Genomic DNA, 16,076 nt, shown 5'->3' with positions numbered 1-16,076 from the left:
TATAGATTTTATTTGAACTCCTATAAGTTTTCATTGTGATCATAATAACCATGTAATCCTTAAAAATTTAGTTGTACATTTTAAAAATAAGAAGTATAATTAGATTATTTGTAACACAAAGGGTACATGCTTGAGATAATAGCTATCTCCTTTACTCTAATGAGATCACTACACGTGTAATGACTGTATCAAAATATTCCATATATGCTCATAAACATATACATCTACATACTCACAAAAATTAAACATAACTTTAAATAACTTTAAATAAAAATAAAAATACAATCTATGGGAGCAAAGTTCTTCAAGTTATGTGTAAAGTCACTGGCAACAGGGATTACTGGATATGTCATTTCACTATGTTACCAAATAATATATTGTTACCATATTTTATATCCTTGAGTAAGAGGACAATTTAATGTTGGTGGCAAGATAACACTTCATTACATGCATTATAGTCTTAATACATTAAACACAATTTGAATTTAAAACAAATTAAGTTCACACATAATCTCAAAAAAAAGTGTTACAACACTACATTTTATTACATAAAACTGCAATTGGTAAAACTATTTACTACAAACATTTAAAATGTTTCCTTTTCATTAAAATGCAGATGAATATTACTCTAAACATCCACTTCATGCATCTCTTACAAGGCTTAACTCAACCAAAACGAACTTCTCCACTTAGATTTTCATCAGAGATCTTGCATTTCACTGTCCTCACTCATCCATGGAATAATTTTTGAATGGTGCCCATCTAATACAAAAAAAAAAAACCCCTCATAGCTCTGATGCAGCAACAGTTGTTGACTCAGTGCTATTACATGAACAACAGGTATCAAGGAAATGCATGAAGGTATTTAAAAGTTGAATTGGATCAACATTTGCTTTTCAAAAATTCTAAAATTCAATGGAGAATTCTACAGTTCAATGGAAAAAAGTACACTTTGAATGTAAATACACCTCTTCAACATTAATCTCCTTTTAAAATTACATAAAAATAATTTATGTAATAATTTTAGCTTTGTTTTCTTTTCTATATTCAACACTCTGATTCTGTCAAATGACTAAATGCAGACATTTTGTCTGTCTGGTTTCATCTAAGCTGTGGTTTTTAAACAATGTGTTTCCACTAAAGAACACTTTCTACCTCTGTTTCAGATTTTAGAAACACTTATTTTAAACCAAATTTTAATTTTTGTGTCCAAAATAAGTTTTAAGGGCATCTGTTCTTTTGTACAAAATAGGTTAGGCTGCCTATTTCTTACTCAGCTCACAGAATGGTTCTGCTTATGAAATTCTGCATGCTGCCTTTTAGTGAGTGAAGAGTTTGGGGTTGAACTTGTAAAAAGTCATCTTTCCCTCAAAGAAATGAAAGAAAACAAAGCAAAGTCAGTGAAAGACAGTCAAGTAAATCTATATGTGGCTTTGTCCAGCACTTAGATGGATATAAATGCATCAACTTATTTTTTTAAAATGCACAATTTGCTTCCCCAAAACGTTGTTACTTGCCTTTTCAAGTTATTGACAAACATACATTTGATATCCTCTTGTATGTTATAGTTATATAATATATTAACTCAAGACTTTTTATTCTTTGTAATTAAATCCTGTTTTAAAACATCACAAATAGGAAGCAGCATTCAAATTACATTTACTATATAAAGATATGGTTCAAATAGGACTACTGAGTTCATTGAACACTAAAACTATGAAACAATTACTTTTTATATTAAAAAGACCATGGATATAACTTATGAAAATCCAAATGCAGGATAGTAATTTTTCTTTACTTTTTTAACCTAGCTGAATTTATGAAAGACTATTGCAGGTGTTTAAAAAGAAAGAAAAGTTGTTTTGTCTAATACTGTAAGTAGTTATCATATTCTGGAAAATTTAATAGTTTTACAGTTAGTATATCTCCACTTCTTGGTTAGGCAATAGAACAGCCTTTTACCATTGTGGAATGATGTCCTGGCTTAAAGTTTTAAAGTCTAAAGTTTAGCTCCACATCATGCTTCTTTTGAGAATTCTATGTGGAATTTGGTATTACAGAAACTGATTAGTTTGTCAGTTTGCAGATAGATTTAGCACAGTACTCTGGATAGACTGAGATGTTCTTTCACAACAGATGATCTGTAATACTGTAAGATGCTGAGCTTTAGACTTGTTTAATCAGTTTTCTTTTTGTACAGTATTAGTGACCTAAGTTATTTTGCTGTCCCATTTTTATAAATCAAATGAAGTTATAAAAGAGGATTCTGACAGTAGGTATTTTGTACATATGTATATATGTTGTCCAAACAAAAATAATAAATGACAAAGAAAAAAATGTTCTTCCACGTTCAATATATTTGTAGTGTTTCTCTTGAATACAAATTTTCTGATGTTTAATAAAGTTTTAGAAGTGTCTTCAGGGTTTTCCTCTGGCATAAAATATGTGTACAAAAATATCTGTGATCAAAGTGAGGTGATTACACCGTCTTTACAGTTTTAATATTTATCTTCAGAATCAACACTCTTGTTCACTTTAAAGGCTTATGTTTTCTAAAAAGTCTTAATTACATGTATAATGCTTTAATAATGTTTTGCCACATTCTGTTTTTACAATATTTCTGAACTATAATTGCTTTCATATAGTATAAGCTGTGAGCATTGACTAAATATAATACCCCTTTCTTTGTATTGGTAGGGGCACTCTCCAGTATCAATGCTCCTATGTACAGTGTATAGTAATGTGTGACAAACATTTAAAGGCTTTGTAACATTCTTCACATTTTTAGGGTTTTTATTTATGATTTATATTTAGAAGCGTTTGAGTTCTGGATAAAACTGTCACATTTTTCAGGTTTCTAGACTTTCTCTCAAGTATGAAGTATCTTATGATGAGAAAGGCTTGAGCAAGACGTAAAGGCTTTGCCACATTCTTCACATTTGTAAGATATCCTTCCAGTATGAATTCTCTTATGCTTTAGAAGGCTGGAGGCCCAGTTAAAGATTTTATCACATTCTTTACAATTGTAGGGTCTCTCTCCAGTATGAATTCTCTTATGATCAGTAACAGATGAGTGACACTTAAAGGCTTTCCCACATTCTTCACATTTGTAGGGTTTCTCTACAGTATGAATTTTCTTATGTTCATTGAGGTTTGAAGAGTATTTAAAGGCTCTGCCACATTCATCACAAGTACAGGGTTTCTCTTCAGTATGACTCCTCTTATATCTAGTAAGGCATGACAACCACTTAAAGGCTTTGCCACACTCTTCACATTTGTGGGGTTTCTCTCCAGTATGAATTTTCTTATGTCCATTAAGGTCTGAGGCCTGTTTAAAGGCTTTGCCACACCCTTTACAAATGTAAAGTTTCCCTCCAGTATGAATTCTCTTATGTCTAGTAAGGATTGAGAACCATTTAAAGGCTTTGCCACAATCCTCACATTTGTAGGATTTCTCTCCAGTATGAATTATCTTATGTTTTGTCAGGTCTGAGATGGACCTAAATGCTTTGCTACATTCGTCACATTTGCAGGGTTTCCCTCCACAATGAATTCTCTTATGTTTACTAAGGGTTGAGCGATACTTAAAGGCTTTCCCACATTCTCCACATTTGTAGGCTTTCTCTCCAGTATGAGTTTTCTTATGTTCATTAAGGTTTGAGGAGTATTTAAAGGCTTTGCCACATTCATCACAATTATAGGGTTTCTCTCCAGTATGAGTCCTCTTATGTCCAGTAAGGCATGAGACCCACATAAAGGCTTTGCCACATTCTTCACATTTGTAGGGTTTCTCTCCAGTATGAATTTTCTTACGTCCACTAAGGTATGAGACCTCTTTAAAGGCTTTGCCACATTCTTTACAAATGTAAGGTTTCTCTCCAGTATGAATTCTCTTATGGCTATTAAAAGTTGAGAACCATTTAAAGGCTTTGCCACAATCCTCACATTTGTAGGGCTTCTCCCTAGTATGAATTCTCTTATGTTTTGTCAGGACTGAGATGCACTTAAAGGCTTTGCCACACTCGTCACATTTGCAGGGTGTCTCTCCAGTATGAATTCTCTTGTGTATAATAAGGTTTGCAGACTGTAAAAAACCTTTGCCACATTCATCACATTTGTAGGGTTTCTCTCCATTATGAATTCTCTCATGTTTAATAAGGTTTGAGGGCCAGTTAAAGACTTTGCCATATTCTTCACATTTGTAGGGATTCTTTCTAGTGTGGATTCTCTGATGTTGAGTTAGGAGTGAGAACATGTGAAAAAATTTGCCACATGCTTTACATCTGAAAGGTTTCCCTCCAGTATGTCTTATCTTATGTCTATTTAAATCTGACAATTTACTACAGACTTTCACACATTTATTACATTGAAATATTTTACTATGTGTAGTTGACAAAGATTGGTTAAGTCTGTTATAACTTCCTTTCTGCACCTTACTTACACTTCTACAGCCTTTCCTACATTGTAAATTCCCATGTCCACATATTCTGTATCTTCTCAGTAGTGCTTCTCGCAATGAATATTTTGGGCCTTTCTCTGGCCAAAGCTCTTCGGTGTATTGAGAATACATAGCTGCAAAACATAAAAATAACAAATTACCCCAAAACTAGACTTTGATAAATATACTATATAACTCTAACATATAAAATTGTATCAAGTACGTTAGCAAGATGGCAAAACAAAATACCATAGGCCCTAATAGCTTCATAGACATATATATGTAACAACAACATACTGACTAAAATGCCTATTTGGGAACTCTATAAATGAGTTCAGTGTTTCCAGGCCCCCAGCTGAGGACAATGCAAAAAGCCACATAGAAGGGGAAGGAGTTTGTTACATTTATGCAAGGCACCCTTTCCTCCTTTGCAATACAGCATGGTGCCTTTAGGAGTAAACTACCAACTCCTGGCCACTTCCTCAAAAGAGAAAGATGATTTTCACAAATGTATGCTTACTTCTGGCTTAGGGGGATGTTTCCAAAGATGGGTTTCGGTCTCCTGTGAAACAGGCTACTGAAAAGAATGGTGGGATAAACTGGAAAGATAGCTTGGGTATGCTGCGATCAGTGGTAAATGATTGTTACAGTAACAGAGAGACTGCACTACCACAGACAGTTCAGATGTGTAGGAAATGATTACAGCCTTTTAAGAAGAAACACGGAATTTAACTGAAAAATAATCACACCATTCCAGACACATCCTAACCACAGATTTGAGAGGCTCTCAGGATGTCTAGCACAGACAATAGGTTTCAGACTCTGTCAGGATAAAACCATTATAAAGATTGTGACATGTAGCTTTTTCTTATTGTAAAAAATCTCAACCAAGGAATACAATGTGTACAAAATATCACGACAACGTGGTCCAATAAAAAAAATTTAAAATTACAGAAAGCAAACATAAAACATGGAGATGTATAAAATAATTTTAAAAATTCAAAATAACCTGAATAATGCTCAAAAATCAGGGAATGAGATTATCAACAAAAAGTTAAAGTAGCAAAGAAACAAATTGTGGCGGTGAAAATTACAAGAAGAAATAATGACTGGGAAATTCTCAAATGTAACAAAAAGGGATGGAAAAAATCAAGAAACTCAACAAACTCCAACTAGAGTACACACAAAGAAATTCATAGCCAGACACATATACAAGAGCAGATTTTAAAAGTCAAACAAGCTGAGACTATTGAGAGCAAGAGAAAAGTGATGTGTCATTTGTAAGTGTGCTCCTATGACCATGACCATTGAATTTGTCCATGAAAACCTTGCAGACCAGAAGGGAATTGTGACATATGGTCAAACTGCTGGAAAAAACAAAACTTTCAAGCAATGCTAAGATAACTTTCAAAACTGTCCTACAAAATGAAAAATATAATAACCTTCCTAGAAAATGAAATGCTGCAAAGTATATCAGCACTATACCTGCCTCATAAGAACTAATGAAAGGAATCACTTTCATTTAAAAAAATGATGCTAGAAAACAACACATAATTACATAAAAACATATACTTATCTAGAACATATGTGCACATACACAAAAATAAAATTCTGTAGCATTAGCATAATGATGTAAACAGTTTTAATTATTCTCTAAAATTTTAAAGATAAAAGCATAAAAATAACCATAAATATCTGTCAGTGTGTATTTAACATAAGATAAAATTAATGTCTGTAACATAAAGTTGAGGACAAATATAATAAGGAAAAATTTTTGTATGCAACTCAAGTTGCGTTTTTACCAGATTAAAATATTCTGTTGTATCTTTGAGTTTTATATAATCACTAAGGTGTCCACAGAGAAAATGCCTATATAAATACACAAAAGAAAATAATAAAGCAGTGAAAGCATATCAACATGAATATCAAAAAGACACAAAGGAAAACAGAGAGAACACAAAGCTAAAGAAACCAAAACAATAAAATGGCAATAGTAAGTACTTCCTTTTCATAAATTTGTTTAAATAGTAATTAAATAAAGTTCCAAATCAAAAGGCATACACCAAATGAAAAGATTTATGGAAATTATTTAGAGGCCTGGCATGATGGCTCACACCTATAATCCCAGCACTTTGGGAAGCCAAGACAGGCGGATCACGAGGTCAAGAGATTGATCCCATCCTGGCCAACATGGTGAAACCCCATCTCTATGAAAAATACAAAAATCAGCTTCGTGTGGTGGTGCGTGTCTGTAGTCCCAGCTACTAGGGAGGCTGACGCAGAAGAATTGCTTGAATCCAGAAGACAGAACTTGCAGTGAGCCAAGATCGCGCCACTGCACTCCAGCCTGGTGACAGAGTGAGACACCATCTCAAAATAATAATAATAATAATAATAATAATAATTTAGAAGCCAAAATCAATTTTGTTTGTCTACAAGAGTCACTTTATATCTAAGGGTGAAAAGTGACTATAACTGGCAGGATGGAAGTAGTTATCCTCTGTAAATATTGACCAAATGAGATCAGGAGAGGTCAAGATTATATTACATGAAATATACCTTAAGTCAAAAATTATCATATTTTATAAAATATACTTTAGGTTAAAAGTCACAAGAGACAAAAAAGGACATTAGGCAATAAGAAAGGGGTTCATTCACTGGGAACCTATGACAAATGTGTGTATACATATATTTGTGTGGAGGGGTGGGTGTGTGTCTTTCTCACATTATGGTTACATATAAAGCAAATATTAACAGAACTGAAGCAATAGGTTAAAGGATATTTCAATTCTCACTTTCAGTAATGAATAATAAAATACAAATAAAAATTGATAGGAGGGCAGAGGACTCTAGAGCAGTTTAAGAAAATTATGCCTTATGGAGTATAGAAATCATACCTCAGTGACATCAGGTTACATGCCCTTCTCAACAGCTCAAAAAAATTATCTTGAACAGAGAACTTTTTAGGCCACAAAAGAAGTCAAAAATTGTTTAAGTTGAAAATGTACAGATGTATAACCAAAATGGACTGAAAGTGTAAACCAATAACTGGAAGAAAAGTGAAAAATTCACAAATACACAGAAACACTTGCTTAAGCATTCTCTTCTTCAAAAGTTGGTATAATTAATATTGTGAAAATGTCCACACTGCCCAATGTGATCTACAGGTTCAATGCAATTCCTTCTAAAATTCTAATTTCATTTTTGCAGAAATAGAGACAGCAACCAAAAAGTCATAAAGTATTTCAAGGCACAGTGAAGTGACCAACCATCTTTTAAAGCAGGAACTGTGTTGCAGGTATCACAGTTCTTGATTTCAAAAGACATTATAAAGCTATAGTAATTAAAACAGTTTAGTATGGGCATAAAGGTGAATGAATAACTAGACCAATAAAATATAATACAGCACAAATATAAACTGTCACATATACAGTCACATGAAGTGTTATTTATTAATGAACGCCAATAGGTGAGAGCAACCCAAAGTTCACTCAGCAAATGAATGGATAAATATAATATGGAATATAAAAATAATGAGATATTACTCAGTTTTTAAAAAGTAGAAAATATTCTAACAGCTAAAACAAAGATACATCTTGACAGCGTTACGCAAAAGGAAATAAGACAGCCACAAAAAGACAGAGACTGTATTAATCCATTTATATGAGATGTCTAAAGGACGTAGACACAGAAAAAGCAGTAGTATTTGTAGAGGACCAGGCAGTGGGGGAAGCTGGTAGTACTTTAATGTGTATTGAGATTTAGTTTTGCAAGATGAAAACATTCTAGAGATATGTTTCATAACAATATGAATATACTTGGCATGATTAACTGAAAGTTTAAAAATATTTCAGATTGTAAATTTCAAGTTATATGTTTTTGATAATTAAAAATAAATAATAATACCTAAAGGAGATACAGAGCTATGATGCTTTTTAAAAATTATCTTCAAATCACAGGTGTTTCCCCCACACAAAAATAATGTAAGTTGACCAATAGGTATTGAAATTAAGATAATTTCTATGACTACTCATCTGAGTAGCATAAAACAACCACTGACAACCAAACAACAGAATATAAAAGTCATAAACAATACAGGGGGAATATTTATACAAGCAAATAAACACAGAGATAATTATATTGGGAACAGACATATGGCTGACTCATATTTGACTTTTGCCCCACACTGTCTTAAGTGTGTAGAGCTGAATATTGCCTTACAAAATGATAATACAAAATGGCCAGGCACGATGGCTCATGCCTATAATCCCAAACTTTGGGAGGCCTAGATGGAAGGATCCCCTGAGGTCAGGAGTTCAAGACCAGCCTGGCCAAAGTGGTGAAATGCCATCTCTACTGAAAATATAAAAATTGGCCAGACATTGTGACTCACGCCTATAATCCTAGCACTTTTGGGAGGCCAAGGCAGGCTGATCATCTGAGGTCAGGTGGTCGAGACCAACCTGACTATCATGGGGAAACCCTGTCTCTACTAAAAATACAAAATTAGCCAGGTGTGGTGGCAGGTGCCTGTAATCTCAGCTACTCAGGAGGCTGAGGCAGGAGAATCACTTAAATCCGGGAGGCAGAGGTTGTGGTGAGCCGAGATCACACCATTGCATGCTAGCCTGGGCAACAAGAGCGAAACTCCCTTTCAAAAAGAAAAAAAAAAAAAAATTAGCCAGGCACTGTGGTGCACACCTGAAATCCCAGCTCCTCAGGAGAATCACTTGAACCCAGGAGGCAGATTTTGCATAGAGCTGAGATCACATCACAGCACTGCAGCCTGGGTGACAGAGTGAGGCTCCATCTCAAAAAAAAAATTATAAAATAAAAACTAAAAGAATTACCTGATGTCAAGAAGCATACTGTAACACACATAACACAGAAATACAAAATTTTAAAACATGAAATTTGAAACTTATCAGATACCAGCAAGTAGAAAAATATATTCATGAAAGAACTCCTAGAAGGGTAACATAGGAAAGAAAAAATAGTACAAAGGTTATTTGAAGAAGAAAGGGGCCAAGAATTTCTCATATTTGAATGCGATGAAAATAAAAACACTATCAACCAAGAATACCTGATCTAGAAAGTTACTTAAAAAATAAGAGAAAAATAAACTTTCCAAAATAAACAAAAAGTAAGGGTGTTCATCACGGCTAGTACACTCCCACAAGCAATGCAAAACTGTGCCATACCTAGCAGCTCATGACTATAATCCCAGAAATTTGGAAGGACAATACAGGAGGATTGCTTGAGGCCAGGAGTTTGTGACCAGTCTGGGCAACATAATGAGACCTTGCCTTTAAAAAATGCTAGAAAGAATCCACTATGTTGAAAATCAAAATGATGCTGCACAATATCATAAATCCATATTCAAAATATAAAGCTCTTCATTAAATGTAAATATATAAACAGATATAGACTTGTGTACTATTGTAATGATGGCGCATACAACTAAAATTCTGCTATAGAATTTGAAAAAATTTATAAATTTGTATAAATCTGTTACTAGATATACAATAAAAATAACTTGCGAATTTAATAAATTAAAGGATGTAAAGAGCTACAGTTTTCATATTTGATTGAAGTTGTTATGAGATCAAAATATATTGTTATAACATTAAGATGTTTTATGTAATCTCCATTATTCAAGGTGCTCACAAAGAAAATATTCATAGAAAGTATGCAAAATAAAATGAGAAAATAATCAAAACATGTCACTAAAGAACAACAGAACAAAAATGAAGGCAGTTAAATAGGAGATGAGGGAAAACCTATCTACAAGAAAAAGAGAAAACAGTAAGAACCAAAATAGTAGTAGTACATTCATTTCTTTAAGAAATTGTTTCAATAAAAACAATTTAAGCTACAATGAATACACTGGCTAAACAATGGCTAGCCAAATACAATGGCTAAACAAACACTATTATAAAATACACAATCTATAAGAGACTCACTTTAAACAGTCAAACAGGCTGGAAGCAGAATTTTAAAAATCCATGCAAATAGTAATCATGAATGGGTCATGTGGTCATAATTATATTAGAGAAAACACACTTTAAGTCAAAAACCAGAACAAGAGGTAAAGACTGATATTATATAATGGTAAAATGAGTCTACTTACTAGGAATCTGTAACTGTTATAACTATCTATATGTATATGTAACTATAAAATCAGGCTCCCAAATATATGAAGCAAATATTGACAGATATGAAGAAAGAAATGTACAACAACATAGTAACTGCAGACACCAAGATCCCATTTTCAGTAATGAACAGAAAAACCAGAATAGAAAGTATAAGACTAAACACACCCTACAACATATTCTTGCTCAAGGGTCAAATAATTTAATTTTGTTAGCATGTCAGTATAACCCACAGTGATGAACAAATTCAAAATAATCTCTATCAAAACCCAATGTTACATTGTTTTGTAGATATTTATTTTAAAATTTATTTTAAAATTTGATCAGAAAATATAACTAAAGGAGAGAAATGCTGATCAGGTAGAAGATAAACAAAAGAATACCTGGATAACATTATAGATTCTATTAGTCCATTTTGCATTACTATGAATGAATACCTGAGATGGAGTAATTTATAAAGAGGTTTATTTGACTCACAGTTCTGCAGACTATAAAAGAAGCACGGTGACAGCATCTGCTTTTGGTGAGGGTCTCAGTAACCTTAGAATCATGACAGAAGGCAAAGGAGGACCAAGCATTTCACATGGTGAAAGAGGGAGCATGTGCAAGGCAGATGTGCTGAATGCCCTCAAACAACTAGCCCTCATGGTAACTAAAAGAGTGAGAACTCACTCATCACCAAGGGGATGGTGCCAGTTCATTCATGAGGGATTCTCTCCCATGACCCAAACACCTCACACCAGACCCCACCTCTAACACTGGGGATCACATTTCAACCAAGATGTGGAGAGGACAAACATCCAAACCCTACCATAGACCAATTAGACATAACAGACATGTACAGAATTCTCCAGTCAAAAGCAACAGAATACACCATATTCTTCATTGCAACCTGGTGCATTCTGGTAAGGCACGTAACAAGTCTTATTAAACTTAAGAAGACCAAAATCATACAATGTGTGTCTTCTGACCAAAATGGAATGAAACTACAAGAATGAAGCTACAAGAAGAAAAGCAATGTGCTACTGAAACAAAGATAGATAAATGATGCTGAAAACTGAATATCTACACTGAAAAACTTAAGTTGGATTCTTTCCTTGTACCATATACAAAAGAAGTTTTTAACAAAATATCTAAACTTAAAAATATATAAATAACATAACTCTTAGAAGGAAAAACAGGGGTAAGATATGACATTGGTCTTGGTACTGATTTCTTGGATATGACATCAAATTCTTGAGCAACACAGAACAGAAAAATTGAATTATATTAAATTTCAAAATTTCTGCACATCAAAGAAAACATTTGGGGGAGTAACAATGTCACTTAAGAAATGGGTGAAAATATTTGCAAACCACAAGTGATGGGAGTTAATATCTAGCATAAATAATTCTTAAAAATCAACAAAATTTGAATAACTTGATTTAAAAATAGACAAAAGACTGAACTGACATTTCTCCAAAAAATATTAAAAAATGGCAAAAAGTATTTGAAAGGATGCTTAAAATTACTAATTTGTAAATAAATGCAAAACAAAATCACCTCACAACCATTAGACTGGCCATTACAAATTTAAAAATAAATATCAAGTTTGTTGAGGATGTGAAGAAATTAAAACCCATGTGAAAAATAAGGTAGCTAAAAATATTATGAATGCTCCTCAAAATATTAAAAAGGAAAGCATCATATAATCCAGCAATCCCACTTATGAATCTACATCCAAAATATTCAACACCTGGCCTGGAAAACATTTGAATATCCATGTTTGTTGTATCATTATTCGTAAAAACCAAAAGGCAGAAACAATCTTTATGTCCCTGGACAAACACATTTCTTAAAGTGCCGTATACACACAATGGAATATTATTAAAGGATGTCTTGTCACATTTCAAAATAAACTTTGAAAATATTCTGTCAACTGAAATAAGCCAATAACAGAGTCATTATACTATCTGATTTCACTTATATGAGATATCTTTAGTAGTCAAACTCAGAAACAGAAAGTGGAAGGGTGTTTGTCCAGGGCTGGAGAGAGGGTAAAATGGGCAGTTGTTACTTAACGTGTATTGAGTTTTAGTTTTGCAAGATGTAAAAGTTCTAGAGGCCTTTTGCATAACAATATACTTATCATGACTGAAATTTACACTTTTTTAAGACTGGGTCTCAATCTGTTGCCTGGGTTAGAGTGCAGTGATGTGATCACAGCTTACTGCCATCTCCAACTCCCAGGCTCAAGTGATCCTCCCACCTCAGCCTCCCAGGTATCTGAAATTAGAAGCACATGCCACCATACCCAGCTAAGTTTTCTAATTTGTTGTAGATATCGGGTCTCCATATGTTGCTCAGGCTGGTCTCACACTCGTGGGTTCAAGCAATGCTCCTTCCTCAGCCTCCCAAAGTGCTAGGATTACAGGCATGAGCCACTATACCTGGCCATAAAGTGTACACTTAAAAACAATTAAAATGGTAAATTTTATGTTTTGTATTTTCATGACAATTAAACTTTTTTCAAAGGATAACTAAAAAGTCACACAGAAATAAATCTTTCCAAAAATTACCTTCAAATCACAAAAGTGTTTCTCTTGTACAAAAACAATATATTCATTAAACACATGGTGAAAATAAGTGAAAAATAATTAAAATGACTACCAGTCACCTGGACAGGATAAGTCAACCAAGAAAACAAATGTAGTAGATAAGCCATAACAAAACTAGAGTCATATTTATAGGTAAAATCACATACATATAACTTAACTATGATAGACATATGGCTGATTCATCTTTTAATTAAACTCCATACTGACGTAAAATGTACATTCAAAGTTGCACATTGTCTAAAATTATAACACATAAATGAAACAAAAAAACAGTAAACTGATGTCAAAATTCTATACAAAAAGTGAAATTTCAAAATTTAGTAAGATAAATATTTACCCATAAAATGTGAAATGCAACATTGATGTACCATTTGAAAAGTATTTGTCCAAATAACTAAAATTATCAACCATGTGCACTCATGGAAAGCACGTATTTTAAATCATTGATATGGAGTGTATGGCAGTAAAATTTCACAGAAACTGCACTATACCATAAATAAAAGGTTCTAATAAAAATATTTTAATGAGTAAGCATTTAAAAGACATGAAAGATAATTTTTAGTATGTTTTAATATATTGATGCTATTCTTACACAAAATAATACTGTTGTAATTTAACCTTTAGAAGCATATAATAGTGTTACATTTCTAAATAGAAAAAAAACTATATATGTTTTGTAAAATAAAGTGAGAGTCACTGATATATAAAATAAGTATTTGGAAATAAATCATATTGTCATTTAGATGTAGACTGAAGAAAGTGGGTGGAAATCCTGAGATTCCTTTTTGCCTGCAGTAAAAATTTTACAAGTGACTGGTAAATACGAGGTGCCTACTGATTATCTGATTTGCTTCAGACATCACATGTAAATTCTGGCATATTGTTCTGAATGTCTGAATATAAAATTACAACTCTGAAATAGAAAATAGAAACAAAGCATACAAGAAACTTACATCAGTACACTGTTAGAATAGATGGTGCCTGGCTTGTGTATGATCCCATAGCCACAAAAAAAGTGTAGGTTATCCCTGATAAAAGTGTCTTTATGAGAGAGTGAGCATGGCTCACACCTGTAATCATAGCTAAATGATACAGGAAGGTTGCTTCAGGCCAGAAGTTCCAGATCAGCCTGGAAATATAGCAAGGTCCCATGTCAAAAAGCGTACCTTTAAGAAACATTTGGGATCTGGGGGGATGTTGTGAAACCCTGCTAAAGCTCAAGATTGAGAAGCATCCATTATAGAAGGCAGGCCCTCATTCAGGTGGCAAACTAGACGACTCCTGGTTTTGGCTACACAGCAAGAAATGGTCTACCCAACTCGATCCCACTGAGAATACTGAACAGACTCTATAACCATTTGAAACTCAAGCACAGTCTGGGAGTTGTCCTGTCTGTCCAGAGACCTTGGAAGAGACACCCAAGGCCTGCAGACCTTGGCCTTTACTGTGGTCCCTGAAACAGTTCAGTGACTCAGTTCTAGCTTCCTTTGTCACAGCTCATGGCCAGTCCTGTCCATTTAGCAAGCTACACAGTGACCTGGGAAAACCTGCCCAGGTGCTCAGTGGGAGCCACACACTCATCCACGCCCTGATAACAAGACCCACCATATATAGACTTAACTACAGACATCTGTCCTTGTTTCTGCCCTATGGACCCAAGTTCTGAAGGAAATCCAGTCTGCCCAGGAATAAGACAGGGATCGCAATCACCCAAGACCCTGGTAACAAGACAACCGAAGGCAGACCCAGCAGCCTTGTGACCCAGCTACAACTCCTATTCACTACAAACCCTGAGGGCATCCCATCCCCTGGGGGAACCAACAAGAGAAGATCTTTACCTCTTGGAACCAGATTATAAAAACTTGAAAAGGTGTTTACTTCTTCAGATTCACAGGCACCAATGCAAGGCCACATTGTACCCACCATCAATGCTTTTATTTTAACATAGTACTGAAAGTATGTGACAAAATTTCTCAAGTAAAATTGTTTTAAAAATTATTCAAGTTGAAGACAAGAAAAATGTTGCTGTTTGTAGATGACATGATGCTATATACAGAAAACTATAAACAATAAGCCAAAATCTGTCTAAGCTAATAAATGCACTCCATATATTAGTAAAATATAAAATTAACATACAAATATCAGTTATGGTTTCATACACGAACATCAAACTACCTGATTTAAAAAAGCAGAAAACAATCTCATTTAAAATAACATTAAAGTAATAAATTTCTAAGGCACAAATTTAACCAAGGAGGCAAAAGATCTTTATATGGAAAGATATAGGTATTGATGAAAGAAACTGAAGAAGATACAAGAAACGTAAAATTATCCCACATTTATAGATTGGAAGAATAAATATTGTTAAAGTACCATATTATCCAAAGTCATCTATAGATTCAGTGAAGTCCCTATCACAATTCCAGTGGCTTTTTGCACAGTAATACAAAACACAATCCTAAAATGTATATGAAAGTACAATAGATTTGAATAGCCAGAGTAATCTTGAGGAAAAAATACAAAGGAAAGGGACAACATACTTTATGATTTCAAACTATATTTAAAGACTACACTAAAAAAAATGGGATGGTAAGCAGGGAAAAAAATGGACACAAAAACCAACAGAACAGAATAGAAAGCCTGGAAATAAACCCATGTATATAAGGTCAACCCTAAACAAGTGCACCAAAAACACACAGTGAAAAATGTATAGTGTCTTCAGTACTCAGATCTGGGAAAACTGGATACCCACAGGCAAAATATTAAAATTAGATTCTTTTTCTTACACCAGATGAAAAATTACCTTGAATTGAAGACTTAAATATAAGACATGAATCCTGAAAACTCCTAAAAAATAGGAAGAAATCTTGATAGTCCTAGCAACATATT

The sequence above is a fragment of the Chlorocebus sabaeus genome, chromosome 16 (genome assembly GCF_047675955.1).
Source record: "Chlorocebus sabaeus isolate Y175 chromosome 16, mChlSab1.0.hap1, whole genome shotgun sequence".
NCBI lineage: Eukaryota > Metazoa > Chordata > Mammalia > Primates > Cercopithecidae > Chlorocebus > Chlorocebus sabaeus.
Note: the sequence above shows the minus strand (reverse complement) of the source record.